This window comes from Euprymna scolopes, chromosome 4 (assembly GCF_053919585.1).
Source record: "Euprymna scolopes isolate OS-2025 chromosome 4, ASM5391958v1, whole genome shotgun sequence".
Classification (NCBI taxonomy): Eukaryota; Metazoa; Mollusca; class Cephalopoda; order Sepiida; family Sepiolidae; genus Euprymna; species Euprymna scolopes.
This window is the reverse complement of record NC_136485.1, coordinates 100,756,820-100,772,187: the sequence shown is the minus strand read 5'-3', so window position 1 is coordinate 100,772,187 and position 15,368 is coordinate 100,756,820. Positions and strand designations below refer to the sequence as shown.

General features: G+C 37.0%; 1 protein-coding gene across 10 annotated transcripts in view; it reads left to right on the top strand.

Annotated features, from left to right (window-relative positions):
• The first annotated feature begins 3,191 nt into the window (after positions 1–3,191).
• LOC145269173 (zinc finger protein castor homolog 1-like) overlaps positions 3,192–15,368 on the top strand; it is a 750,830-nt gene continuing 738,653 nt past the window's right edge. For 2 of the 10 annotated variants that reach the window (XM_080124817.1, XM_080124784.1), the window contains exon 1: positions 3,197–3,378. The gene's annotated coding sequence lies outside the window, so the exon portion shown is untranslated. Of the gene's footprint in view, positions 3,379–3,426; positions 3,559–15,368 lie in introns of those variants that run through there. The other 8 variants (XM_080124791.1, XM_080124795.1, XM_080124811.1 and 5 more) reach the window with 7 other exon arrangements.

The window sequence follows — 15,368 nt, the reverse complement described above, 5'->3', positions numbered from 1 at the left end:
AAAAAAGTGATATTTTAATGTTAAACATTACATATTTTTAAATCGATTTATAACTGCCCCCAAAAATATGGGCGCCAACTCTTCTACATAAAGTATACACGGGGCCGTTTATTTTGGGTCAACTTGTATTTAAAACCCGCTGAGTCATGTCACGTGATCTTGACGTCAGCAAGCTCTAATGGCAGTCTGAATTTAAAAAAAACATGTTATCGGTGAAAAAAAAATGTAACCCTTACACAAGCTAAACTATGAACTTCTACGCTATGGCAACGTTACCAAATTTATTAGCACATTCCAAATAGTTAGATACGATAGTTAAACGAAAAATAACAAACCAAAAATGTGAAGTAAAAAAAAATACGCTTACAAAAAATATTAACGATCGAAGTTTTTACAAAAAAAAAACAGCCAGACGCCATTTTCTTTTTTAGTAACAGTCTTTAGAATAAGGAAGAGGAAGTGAGAGAGAGACACACACACACACACACGCAAACAGAGAGAGAGAGAGAGAGAGAGACAGACAGACAGACAGACAGACAGACAGACAGACAGACAGACAGACAGAGATGTCTAGACAGGAAACGAAGTACGTAATTTAATAAAAATAAAATACTGCTACGTCATGTCGTAATGCTCCCGCGATGACCTCATTTAGTGGCTATCTGTCAATCAAACCTGTTTCACTCGCTTATTTTAACGTTATAATCAATTCCTCTTACTCTTGGCCTAGACAGTTAAGTGGTTGGAGTTAGTTTCATCTCCGGGTTCAATCCAGCCTCACGACCAAAACTATTTTTTTCTTTTACATCTTTAGACACGCGGGCAACGTTTCTTTATTTTTTTTACTTCGCTTATTCTTTAGTTTACTTCCCCCCTATACACAGTGTTTTTCTTTTTTTGCTGTTTTTTTTTTTTTTGGTTTTTCCGATTTTTTTAACATCGTTTTAGGGTTATTACCCCCCCATACACACATCTACAAACACCCGGGCAACGCCGGATACCCCCCCGCTAGTTATCTATAAATATAAAAGCGAAAATGTATGTATGTATGTATGTGTTTTTGCTTTTTCTGTGTGTCTACAAAAGGCTTCTTTCGCAGAAGCGGTCGCTCGCTTTACAATTTTTTAAAACATTTTATATCACATATAAATCGTAATATCTCACAGTTAACAACGAAGCTCGCCTGCCTATTTAATTTGCTCGATTTCAGGAAGATAAATATTCAATATTTGTCGCTCGCCGCATGTGGGTTAGTCTTTTTCCTATAACATCTTGGGGGGGGGAAGCGTTCAGCAGTAAATGAAATCCCGCAGTCAAACTTGACCTCATTAACTCATTAAAACGGGCACCTGCTAAATCCAAGTAATTAAATGAATTCAAGCGTGTTTCCGTTAGCATCTCGCGGTGAGGCAATGGTTAACGTTGCACTTTTTTTTTTCACACTTTAATTTACAACTTTGCCTCAACGGTTCGGGTTCGATCCTCATACTTATTTTTTTTTAACCCCCCACACACCTCCAAACACCCGGGAAACGCCGGGTACCCCTCGCTAGTAGATATATAAAAGTGAAAGTGTCTGTCTGTCTGTCTGTCTGTATGTATGTGTGTATCTGCATGTATGTGTGTGTGTGTGTCTGTCTGTGTAGATTTCCCTACACAATAACTCTGCTAATTTTCAGTCTACAGACTCGAAATTTGATATACAGGTTATTGAGATGTAGGAAAATGTTTGTGATCGGATTTCGGCCAGAAATATGGCTGTAAAGGAGTCAAAGTTCAATGATTTGTCCTTTTAGAACTCTACCAAACTCCTCTGGCAATTTTGGGTTTAAACACTTGAAATTTTAGATATAGGTTAATTGGACATGGATCTAACTTATTAACTTGATTTGAGCCCAAAACAGTAAATCTTGAGGGGTCATAATAGGGGTCAAAGTTAAAAAAATTGACCGCTTCGGTCTCTACTAAATTACTCAGACAATTTCTCGTCTAAACATTTGAAATTTTACATAATCAGGGATAGGGCCAGCTTTTTAATCGGTTTTGGTCGTAAATTTGAGTTACTAATATATAAATGTATGTATATATATGTCTGCCTAAAACTTTTGACAGAAGCAACGGATTGTTACAAGATCTGTATCGTTTTGAAGTTCGACCTTTCAGACGACAAATATCGAAAAATTCGCTAAAAACATCAATATCTTCACCTTCAACTTGGCACTTTTCTACAGGGAGGGGTTGCTTTTGTCACCGATATTTTCGAAAGTCATCATCTCCTTTTGGTTGTCTAGCCTTAATTAAAACCCCCACATCACCTTCGGTTTGGCGGCCGTCGTAACAGCAAACACGTCAGGGTTTTTTCCCGTTCTTTTTCTCCTTTACGGTACGGGTTCGAGCCTGCCTTCCTACTACCACTTTTTTTCTCTTTTTTTTTTTTTTTTGCTCAACATACACCTCCAAAGACTCGAGCAACGCCGGACACCCATGCTAGTATAATATAATAATAAATACTAAATTTACATTAATCAAAACATCATATTTAAGCGTATCTTACGACCGGGTAATTCCGTGCGGCCTGCTAATATATATATATATATATATATATATATATATATATATATATATATATATATATATATATATATATATATATATATATATATATATATATCAGTACAAACATTAGAAGAAAATGCGGAGAAATGATTAAATTTGTGTAAAAAAAAAAAAGTCTAGTCTGAGAAAAAAATGTATCGTGAAAAAAATGATAAAAAAGAAAGTGTGTTAACATCCTGCAAATGAATTAGAAAGAAAGTATAAAACACTTAAAATATGAGGGTGGGGTTGGGGGGGGCAGAAAGTCAGTGATTATTAGTAGGGATTGGAGAGGGGAAGAATAAAGAAAGAAAGGACGGACTTTATTTTCTTCAAAGTGTGTGTAAATGCGATATTTGTACGAAAAGAAAACAATAAGGCCAGAGTGCGGGTGGCGGGTTGGTTGAGGGAGGGTGGGTGGGTAAAAAGCAAAGATTTTCTAAATGAGAAATTTGACGTGAGATTAATGAATGAGGGTGGTGGGTGGAGGGACACCAGTTAGATGGCAAGTGCGTATGAGATACAGAGAAAGAGGGAGGGAGTGTGCGTCTGTTATGGCAACACAGTGCGCAATTGAAAAAAAAAATAGAAAAAAAACTTCACTTTTTTACGCGTCTTTTCTGTTTTCCAATGTTGGCCTTTTTTCTCGGTCGATGGTTGCGTCTTTCTTTCTCTCCCCTTTTAATTGTACTTTTTTTTCATTCACATATCTGCCTTACCTTTCGGCAAACGACTTGGATTGTATGTTACCATGGTAACGTCAACTTTTATTCTCTTTTTCTTGTAAGCTTATTTTTTCTCCTCTTTTATTATTTTATATATACAAAATATACATATACTTTTACTTAAACATTAACAACTTACCTTGACAGCAAGTTTTGATTCGTCTTACTTTGCCAAACTTTCTTGTTAAACGAAAAAAAAAAAGGCAAAAAACAAAAACAGACAAAACAACAAAATGATGTGAGTAAAAAAAAAATATAATTTTACTTCATTTTAACGATATTTGGTTCTTTTATATGACAGGTGCGCCTGAAATAAAAAAAAATCAATACTAATTTCTATCCGTCGATGTAAAGGCTTCACAATTACTTTTGAATATCGATATGTAGTAAGTAAATAAATACAAGCCAGTTATTAAAATGGCCGACTTGTTTTTACTATTGTGACCCTTTGAAATAAGTTTTAAAGACTTTTAACTCATGGATAATAATAATAAAAATAAAAAAAAAAACTAAGGGGTTAAACGGAAGAGTCCTTCCAAATATTTGAATAACTCTGTAGTTGAAAATTATTAAATAAAATCATCAGCATCAGCATCATCATTTTTAATAATAATAATAATAATAATAATAATAATAATAATAATAATAATAATAATAATAATGTTGTTGTTGTTGTTGTTGTTGAAATTCAAATGTTGAGTTATGATTCAAATTCATATATTGAATAGCAAAAAACGTAAACATTCATTTTCACGGGCGCCCCTATCATTAAAGGACCAATCGAAAAAAAAAAACCTAAAAAACTAAAGACGAAATAAACACGATGGAGCTGAAGCGATTGTTTATATAATATACGGATTAGGTTAATATTGCACAATGCACAGCAGTCACAGCACTAGCACTGGCATGTAAAGTGTTTTATTTTTACTTTTTATTTTAGTCGCGTTTCGATTTCGGCTTGAGGCAAATTCGTCTTTAATTTTTGTTATCTTTTTTTTTTTTCGTGCTTGTTAAGATAGAGTTGACAAATTGCTTTTTTAAAAGATATCGTTTTAAACAAAACAATGTTATGTACTTAATTGTAATGTCGTATATAGTAATATGTCCAAAAATTACGAAAATTCATCGAGTAGAACAAGTTGTTCTAAGAACAACTGTATGTCCAGTAATTTTTTGCGCATCGTACAACTTTCGACATAATGTACGGCGTAATCATGTTGACACACCGGTTTCCGCTGTATCACCGAAGTTAAGCAACGTTGAACCTCGTCAGTAGTAAATTAGTAAATGTGTGACCATTTAGGACTTTCAGGTGCTATGTGCTTTACCGCTTATCTCGGCGTTGTTTCCAGTCGTCCTGAACTTCTCCGAGTGCCGATTCAGGAGAGGTGTGGTTGAGATTGCGCAACCCTTGCCTCACAATTACACGCGCGGCTGCCCCTACATAGGGGTATCCTTTGTCTTTCGAGACTGAATGGAGGCATCGTGAGAACACTTGCTATTGTGTTTTTAGTTATAAAAATGTATATTACTGTAGGCTACAAATGTCGATGTAATCTAAATTTTGCGTTACGAGTTATGTCCCCTGTGTGTGAACTTTTCATTGTCTATTTTATAACATCTGAGAAAAATGCAACTTTACCCAATTTTCCGTAAAAACTTATAAATAACTTTCCACTCAATGAATTTTCGTTAATTTTGGATATAGAACTACTTTCGATATAATAATTAAGTACGCCTTGCTTAAAACAACATATTTAAAAAAAAATACTCTATATCAATAAGCGCTTTTTTAATATTTAATCGAGAAAAGGGCTATTTTGACTAATAACGTGCGGAAAAAAATAATGGCCGAAATCACCTAGTAAATAAAAATTGCGAAATATGAAACGAAACATGTAAATTTACCGAAAGCGAAGCAATAAGCATTTAACTTCTTTTCTTTTTTTTTACCTAGCCACAGTGTTTTCTTTGTTTTGTTCAACTTCTCGTCAAATGCAAAATAGTTCCATTAAAAAAAAAGTTGATTTTATTTATTTATTTTATGAATCGGAAAAAACAAAAAGAGGCCATTTTTAAAACATTTTAAAGTAAAAACACTAAAAACTTATTCAGATGTAAAAAAAAGTAACGTATCTGGCCTTCGATAACATTTATTGGTATTTTTTACAACCTGCCCTAGCGTAGTATAACCACTACCACCCACTTCCCCATGTTAAGAACGGCTTTCGGAATAAGCACCACAACCTCGAAAGCCGTTCTTAACATATGGAGGTTGGAGGGTGTTTGTATTACGCTAGGGCAGGTTGTAAAAAAAAAAAAAAGATTTAAGCAATAAACCTTTTCAACGTAAAAAAAAAACCAACAAACAACAAAAAAAAAAAACACGGTACCCCACCCCGGCCCTGCAATCCTGCATGCACTTATTGATCCGTGCTGAAATAATAACGTTATTATTTAAAAATCCATTCTTAACATGGGGAGGGGGTGTTTTGTATCTATTCTGTACTTTGACCTTACAATTGAATAAAAAAAAAACATATCATAAAACTTTAATTAAACGTGTTAATACGATTTTAAAAAAATGGTAAAACTATACAAACACCGTGACAGCGAATTAACCCTAACCCTAACACTAACCCTAACCCCAACCCTAACCCTAACCCTAAACCTAACCCTAACCCTAACCCTAAACCCTAACCCTAAACCCTAGCCCTAACCCTAACCCTAACCCTAATCCTAACCCTAACCCTAACGCTGTCACGGTGTTTGTATAATAATACCAAAAAAATAGCGCGGATGATCACTCTCTGCATCATCACCCCCCCCCAAAAAAAAACAGTCGATTTTATCTACTTATTTTATTATTTTTATTTAAATTCCAGTTAAATAAACGATTCTCATTCAATAGCTGGAACGGAACGCTTCATATACGCGACGTTTCATATTTCGCAGTTTTAATTTACTAGGTGATTTTGGCCATTATTTTTATCGCATGCTATTAGTCAAAATAGCCGAGAAAAAAATACGACCCGAAAAATAAAAAATGGTAATTAAATTTATCTCTAATTATAAATAAATGTATTTTTGCATAATGTATGATCCTACACTCTGTTTATCTAGATTTTTTATGTAAAAAATAAATAAATTTTGTATTTTGTTTCGGGGTGTTACCAAATTTGTTCCGATTGTCGGCGATCATTTTATAAGATACTCAGATATGGCGAATACGGTGCATCACTGCATCATACCTTGGTAATTATCCAAAATACGGACCGTGCTATTTCGCAGAAAAAGTTTCAAGATAAATTCAATTTTTACAGTATGTTTTGTTTATCAAATTGTTAGGTGAAAGTACTGAATAGAGATCAAATACCCTTCCCTCCTCATATTAAGAATGGGTTTCTAAATAATGTCATTATTTCAGCACGGTCCGTATTTCGCATTTTGAGTACGAAAACAAATATTTTTTTAGAATTTTTTTTTTAACGCGATTTCTTAAAGAATACATTTTTTATAAATTTACGTAAAACTTTTAACATGGTGGAATTAGTATTCAATTCATCGGTGTCGATACTCATATTTACAAATTTCAAACCGCGAGTAAAATTTACGTATGGATTTTTTTTTTTTTTTAATACAAAGAGTTGGTGTCCGGGAAGCATTTGTACAAGACTTTTACACTGTGAACGCTAAAACTACCGAAACAAGTACTCGATTTTCACATTCCCAAGTTTTAAAAAGATGCATCTGAGGAAGGTCGGAGGTTAGATCAACCGAATGGTGTGTAGTGTGTAATAACAATAAGATGAAAATAGTAGCTGGAATAATCTTAAAAAACATATTTATTTATCTTGTTTTAATCTTAAGGAAAACAGTTTTTGTGAAATTTTCAAATCTGGCGTCAATTTTACCGTCTTTTTTTATGAAAAAACAAAAAACGTTGTAAAACTTTTTTTTTTTTATGCAAAACAGTAAACACACAAAGGTCAGTAGTTTTGCTCTAGATTTTTCCGTTTTTGAAGATATATAAAGCGGATTAATGAAGACTCTTCATTTAAATGTTTTCCCTTTTCATCTTGTGTGCGTGTGTGACATTTTGCCTTGCAACCTGTGAAGTGAACAGAAGACGTTGTTTCATGTTTTTATTTCTCTAGCACGTGCGTGTTTTGAGCGAAAGAAGAAAGGGGAGGGGGGAAAGATAATTCCTGTTTCAGTCACGTAAATTATTTAGTGTGTAATGCGTTATAAGCAATTTATTTTTGCTTGTTTTAGTTTGAAATAAAAGTAGTTTAAGGCAGAATACGGACCGTGTTATTTTTAGATAGGATGTCCAAGTTAAATTCAATTTTTACGCTACTTCTGTTTATTAAATTGTTAGGCACAAAATCGTTACACCCACTCTCTCCGGTCCCTCCCTCTATTAATAATGGGTTTCTAAATAATAACTTATTTCAACACGGTCCGTATTCTGCATAAGTACAAAAATAACAATTACTATTAAAGCACCGAGCTGAAGTAAGTTCCGTCATACCGTTGAAAGCGCCGAAGTGAAAATTCGCCCGGAAACATAGAGTTGTCAATGTCATCTTTATAAGCAAGTCGAGAAAGAGGCTAGCTAAGGATGAACGATAACTCCAGTATAATTATCTAATTAAATCTCCTGGGTACTCCTTGGGCGTTGAGTTCCATGGCGACCAGCAGGAAAGTTTAACAGGTAAATGTTTACTTTAACTACAACAGAACACCGACCAATAAAATTTGGTTTCATATTGGTTTTCGGGGTCACTGACAACGAATCTGATATTCAAACCCGTCGCAAATTTACCGTTTTCATGGTATTAACCCCTGAACCCTCGCACTATTTTGTGCCAACTAAACGCCATCGTTTATGCTATTCTTACATGATGCGTTCCCCCTGCCCCACCCTACCCCCCAATGTAAACATAATTTTTGTGAAAAATTAAACTTCTGCTCGGTGTATGTCGGCGCGTTACTTATGGAAAAAACTGTAAATTAAACTGCAGAAGCAAAGCACCTGTTAAATGTTGTACAAGTTTTATAATTGAAAAAAAAAAATCAAAAAATAAAATAAAAAAACGAAAAATAAAAATGCTTTTGTAGATCGCTCGTGAAAACTTAATTTTTTAGATCAATTAAAAAAGCATAAAAAATTACGTAACAGAAAAATGAACCACATTTTGTTTTTGAAAACTTTCTCGTTATTTTAAATGTCTGCTAAAAAATTATTCCACGATGTGACTATGCGCGTCCATGCGCAAACGCATGATGTAAGAATAGCATAAACGATGGCGGTGAGTTGGCACAAAATAGTGCGAGGGTTCAGGGGTTAATACCATGCAAACGGTAAATTTGCGACGGGTTTGAATATCAGATTCGTTGTCAGCGACCCCGAAAACCAAAAGAAAAAAAAATCCAAATTTTATTGGTTGGTGTTCTGTTGTAGTTAAAGTAAACATTTACCCGTTAAATTTTTCTGCTGGTCGTCATGGAACTCAACGCCCAAGGAGTACCAATCTCCTGTTATAGATTTCGAGATTAGTATTATCTATTACTAATGGATATTTTGTATGTCTTTCTGAAACCGAAACGATACTGTTACAGTAAAACGGCATATTCACATTGTAATCATCACTAAGTGCCGGAAGTAGACGATTACAGACTACAGACAATTCCGCGTCAGCTGATGAAAAACGTTCCGAGATATCGTTTGCTTCTTTTCAGTTATTGACTTTAAATATAAGGTAAATTTTTAGATTAGGTCCACCTCCACAATGTTCTTCTAAATGACGCCTTTCCTATGTTTTCGACTATGCTGAATACGGAAATCGCATTGAAATTTTGCAGAAATAAGTAGTTATCGAGATATAAAAAGTTGTATTATGCATTGTATTCTTTGGCGGTCATCTTTTTTGCGCGCGTGCGCGCGCCATAAATAAATCTACGCGCGTAACAAAGATGGCCGCCAAAGAATACAATGTATAATACAACTTTTTATATCTCGATAACTACTTATTTCTGCAAAATTTCAATGTGATTTCCGCATTCAGCATAGTCTAAAACTTATAAAAGTCGTAATTTAAAAGAAAATTGTGGAGGTGGACCTAATCTAAAAAAAATACCAAATATAATAAATAAGAATTTCTGTAGAAAAGTTTGTTTTTTCTTTCAAAAAATTATTTTATTTTATTTTTTAAATGTATCACAATGTCTTTTCAAATAAATATGTTTATTTAGATTTTTTTACAAAAGAGTCACCACTTATCAAGGCACGGAGGCCATTCGAGGATAATAATTAGTGTACAGTAGTCAATGGGACAATATCGTAGTAATCGTTAGTAGTCGGAATTTGGTGAATTAGATTACTTAAGGTGATGGTTCATCAAGAATTTCTTTATGTTGGACTTGAAGACGACCATACGGGATGGAACGATAAAATTGTCGCCCTAAAGAAAACAACACTACAGCTTTATTTTAAAACTTTTATTGAAAAAATCAATTCAGGTAACTTGACTATGTAGTATTCAATGTAGCCATCTTCAGCCTCAATCACCGCCTCGATACAGGACTGGAAATGGGAACATACCTTTTCCACAAACGCCAACAAGAGCTTTGGTGAATACTTGGTGGATGGCGGCGATCAGGCTGGCTTTGATATTGTGTAAGGTCATGTTGGTGATGGCTAAACAAAGTAGCCCAGCAGGTTCAGGTTAGGGAAGGAAGAAGGACAGTGAGAGAAGGTACAAACTCATAGCACGCCTTCTACTCACACAGATGCAGCGGGCAGCACAACACATAGTTTTGCTATATCTCACTCCCTATCACAAATGGTTACGTTTTCAACCCGTTTCCCTGACTAGCAAGAACAACAAGCATCACTTCTAGATCTGTTTCTGACTACAGTTCCCGAGGATTGTACAACAAATGCTGACAGCCCACTCGGGAACGCTGACTATTCAGTGATAATAGTAGAAATCGCCCTAAATTCTAGACCCAAAACTGAAGAGCCAGTGCTCAAAACAACGAGATATTATAAAAAGGCTGACTGGGAAGCCATCAGAAATCTTATCAGAGATGCCCCATGGGGAAATATCTTTTCTCTTCCTGCTGAACAGTGCGCAAATGAGACCACTGAATGGTTCAAAACAGCAATGGAAGCACATGTTCCCATGCGGAAATTTTATAGCAAGCCCCACTCTCCCCAATGGTTTACTTCGACTTGCGCAACTGCCATTGCTCAAAGGCAGCATGCATACAGCAGATTTAACCGACATAAGTCCAGTTCAAACAAACAGAAGTATATAGACGCTAGAAATAATGTTAAGAAAGAAATAGCGACAGCTAAGAGAGAATTTACTGAAACCACTAAAAAATGCATCAAAGCACAAAAATTAGGAAATCGTGACTTCTGGAAAATCTACAACAGTGTAGTAAATAATGGGCAATCAACAATTCCCCCGCTAACCAACAATCACAAAGTTGTTTGCTCAGCAACCGACAAGGCTAATATGCTTGCCAGCCGGTTTGCCTCGAACTCCACACTGGACCCTTCCAACCACCCCCTCCCTTACTTTCCTTTGCAGACAGACGCCACGCTAAACGATCTAAAAAATCACCCCTGCTCAGGTACATGCTATCATAAAAAATCTTGACACTTCTAAAGCATGTGGACCTGATCTCATCCCAGCTGTTCTATTAAAAAAGTGCTCAGCCGAAGTAGCTCCAGTTCTCTCCAAACTCTACAACAAATGCCTTAATGAATCATGCTTTCCGGGCTGTTGGAAAACTGCCTCTGTGGTACCAATATTCAAGAATTCTGGCGAAAGAACTGACCCCGTGAATTATCGCCCCATTAGCCTCCTCCCACTTTTCGCCAAAATATTTGAGACCATAATTAACCATGCTCTAGTCCGGCACCTTACAGATGCTAAACTTCTGACTGACAAACAATATGGATTTAGACAAGCCCGCTCCACAGCTGACATCCTCAATGTAATCTCTGAACGTATATACCATTCACTGGACAAAGCGGGGGAGGGCAAAGCGGTAGCTCTAGATATATCTAAGGCTTTTGACAGGGTATGGCACAAGGGCCTCCTCAGGAAAATTAAATCATACGGTATCACTGGTAGAATATTTAGCATATTTGAATCCTTCTTAGACAGGAGAAAAATCCAGGTTGTCCTCGACGGTCGAACATCTAAACAGTGTGATATAAATGCGGGAGTGCCTCAGGGGTCTATCCTTGGACCTCTGTTGTTCCTGATATTTATTAATGACCTCCCCGACAAAACTGCCTCTGAGATGGGTATATATGCTGATGACACTATACTTTATAACAGGCATGACAGGAAAACAAATGAACACATATCTAAAGAAATGGCAAAAACGCAAGAGGATGACCTCCAATCTGTAGTGGAATGAGGACATAAATGGATGGTCACATTCAATGCTGCCAAGACTAAACTGGTTTCCTTCAATAATTACAAGAAACCTTCTCTGCCACCAATAGCAATGGCCAGTGACTCCCTGTCTGAGAGTACATCTTTCAAACTGCTTGGCCTAACGTTCACAGGAAACATGAGCTGGAACAATTATATTGAAAACATTGCCAGGGCTGCTGCGAAAAAGGTAGGCTCTCTCTACCGTGCTAGAAAACTACCTACACCTGAAAGTATCCTGTATCTCTATAAGGCCACCATTCGCCCATGTATGGAGTATTGTTGTCACATTTGGGCTGGTGCATCTGCTACTAGTCTCTCGCTCCTAGACAAGGTTCAAAAAAGAGTCGCCAATCTGATAGGCCCTGAACTGGCATCTAAGCTTCAGCTTCTGTCCTATCGATGAAAGGTTGCATCCCTCTGCTTGTTTATTTTAATGGTGAATGCTCTGACGAACTGCAGACACTTGTGCCCCCACGACGTAGACATCCTCGACAAACCCGACAGACAGCTAAATCCCACCCCCACACAGTAGAGACCCCTAGATGTAAAAGATCTTTCTACTCCAGTAGTTTCTTCCCCAGAACTGCTAGACTCTGGAATTCCATTCCAGGTTCCTGCTTCCCTAACTGTACTGACATGCAGAAGTTCAAGTGCAAGTGAACCGACATCTTGCTGCCCAAATCCCTACATAGTGCCCCAGTAGTTGCCGTCCCTGATAGTAGCCCCCTACACCAAAGTGGCAATGTGCCTTGTTTGAGGTGAAAATGTAATAAAAAAATTTTTTTAAAAAAGCCCGGGTCTCTTTGGACTTGTGTGCCGGCATCAAGTCCTGCTGCCACACCCAGGATCACCACACTCTTCAACATATCCAGGTATACTTTGATGTTGACTTTCCAGTCGACTTCAAAGATGTGGTCCTCACTGGAAACTACACCGTGGCCGGAAATTTCATTGAGCTGTATCTTCAAGCATTGAACCATCCAGATTTGCATTTTGAATGGTCCTGTTGTCATAACTTGGCTTGATAGAGAGCATAAATTGTAGAGCGGTGTATCTTCGATCTCGCTTGTTGAAAATTGTGTCACTTTCAGACATGATAGAAAGCTCCTATCATGCTTGGAATTTGTACACAACTGGCCAACTGCATGGTCTGCAATAAACAAACAAAAAAACGATTTTTATCAAACGGAAATGGAATTATGGCATCTTTCTAGGGCGACACTTTTATCAGACCATCATGTATGCTGGCTGTTAGAAAGTAGGCAAACAGAACAGAGTTCTACAGGCGTGCAGTTCTAAGAAAGATTTGTTCATGGAATCTACGTTTAGCTTTATGCACAGAGTGGGGGAAATTATTTATACTGGTTTCAGCTAGACAAGCGTTTTTCATGAAAGTTTAGCAAGGGGGGACTATAGATTAGAGCTCAGACGAGCATTTGCCATGAAAATAGTGATAAAGCAGAGACAGGCTTGCAACATCTCTTTTGTGGCAAAAAGGATGCAAGAAAGAGAAAAGAACATCACTAGGCTACAAAGTTTATTTTGAACTCTGCCAAGGCAGGATAAGGTGCTTCTATCAGTTCCTTCCCAGATGTGGCAACAGTACTCCATTCTAGAATGTAATTGGTTCTTATATACAGATAGAGAATTGCATCGGCAATGAGATATCTACTAGAGCAGTAGAATGATCCCACCATTTTTCCAGCGACATTGGCAACAGATTTGATGTATGTGCTCCATTTCAGATCAGGAGCGAAGGTCACATCCAGAAGCTTGTCAAAACGTTGAGACTCCTCAATACAAAAGCCGTCCATTTCAATTGATGCCAGACAGGGGTCAGAGGTTGTTTGCACAGCAATCGAGAAAGCTAACATGCTTGCCAGTCAGTTTGCCTTAAACTCTACTTTGGACCCAGCAAACTACTCCCTCCCTGATTTTCCTTTGCAGACAGAAACCACACTAAATTATATATGAAATCACCCCTTCTCAAGTACATGATATAAAAACCTAGACACCTCAAAAGCATGTCGACCTGATCACATCCCAACTCTCTACTAAGGTTGCTTCAGTTCTCTCCAAACTTTTCAATAAATGGCTTAACAAATCTTGCTTCCATGACTGTTCGAAAACTGCTTCTGTGGTCTTGTAGTTTACAAGAATTCTGGCGAAAGTACTGACCTATTAAATTTTCATCCTATTAGCATCCTCCATCGTTTTGCCAAAATATTTGAGTCCATAATTAATCAAGTTCTAGTCGACCACCTTACAGTTGCTAAACTTCTGTCTGATCATCAATAGGCAAGCCCGTTCTACTGCACATATCCTAACTGTAATCTCTGAATGTATATACCATGAACTAGAGAAGGCAGTAACCCTAGATATATCTAAGGCTTTTGACAGGGTATGGCATGATGGTCTTCTAATGTAAATAAGATCCTATCGTATTACTGGACGAATACTTAACATAATTAAATCCTTCTTAAATAAGAGAAGAATCCAGGTTGTCCTCGATAGTTGTACGTCAAAACAATATGACATAAATGCGAGTGTACCTCCAGGTCGATCCTTGGACCTTTATTATTCCTGATATTCATAAATGACCTCCCTGGTAAAATTGTCTCTAAGATAGGCATATTTGCTGACTACACCACGTTCTATAACAGGCACGACAGAAAAACGAATGAACACCTATCCAAGGCAATGGCAGAAACCCTAGAGGAAGACTCCCAGTCTGTAGTAGAATGGGGACAATAATGGATGCTGCTAAGACTAAGCTTGTTTCCTTTAATAATTATAAGAAACCTTCTCAACCACCAACAATAGCTATGACATTACCTGAAAGTATTTCATTCAAACTCCTCAGCTTTATGTTCACAGGGAACATGAGCTGGAACAGATACATCAAGGGCATTGACGCAGCTGCTGCAAGGAAGATGGGCTCTCTCTACCATGCTATAAAGTTACTTATGCCTTAATGTATCCTGTACCTTTACAAGGCCAATATTCGCCCATATAAGGAGTACTATTGTCACATTTTGGACTGGTGCATCTGCTGTTAGTCTCTCACTTCTGGACAGTGTTCAAAAGAGAGTTGCCAACCTGATAGGTTCTGAACTGTCATTTAACCTTCAACATCTATCCCATCGACGAAATGTTGCATCCCTCTGCCTGTTTTACAAGCATTTTAATGGTAAAATCTCCAACAAACTACAAGCCCTTGTACCCTCTCGACGGAAATGCACCCGACAAACCTGACAAGCAGCAAAGTCCCACCCCTACACAGTAAAGATCCCCAGATGTCAGAAAGCTTTCTACTCTAATAATTTTTTCCCAAGAACTGCTAGACTTTAGGATTCCCTTCCAGGTTCTTGCTTCCCCAACTGCACTGACATGCAGAAGTTTAAGTGTAATGCAAACAGACATCTTGCTGCTCAACTCCCTACATAGTATCCCTGCAACTTATCCCAAATAGTAGCCCTCTACATCAAAGTGGCACTGTGCCTTGTTTGGGGTGAAAATGAAAGAAATAGTGTTGATGATAAAAAGATTGAAGCTTGGTTTTAGATGCATTAAAATTAACCAG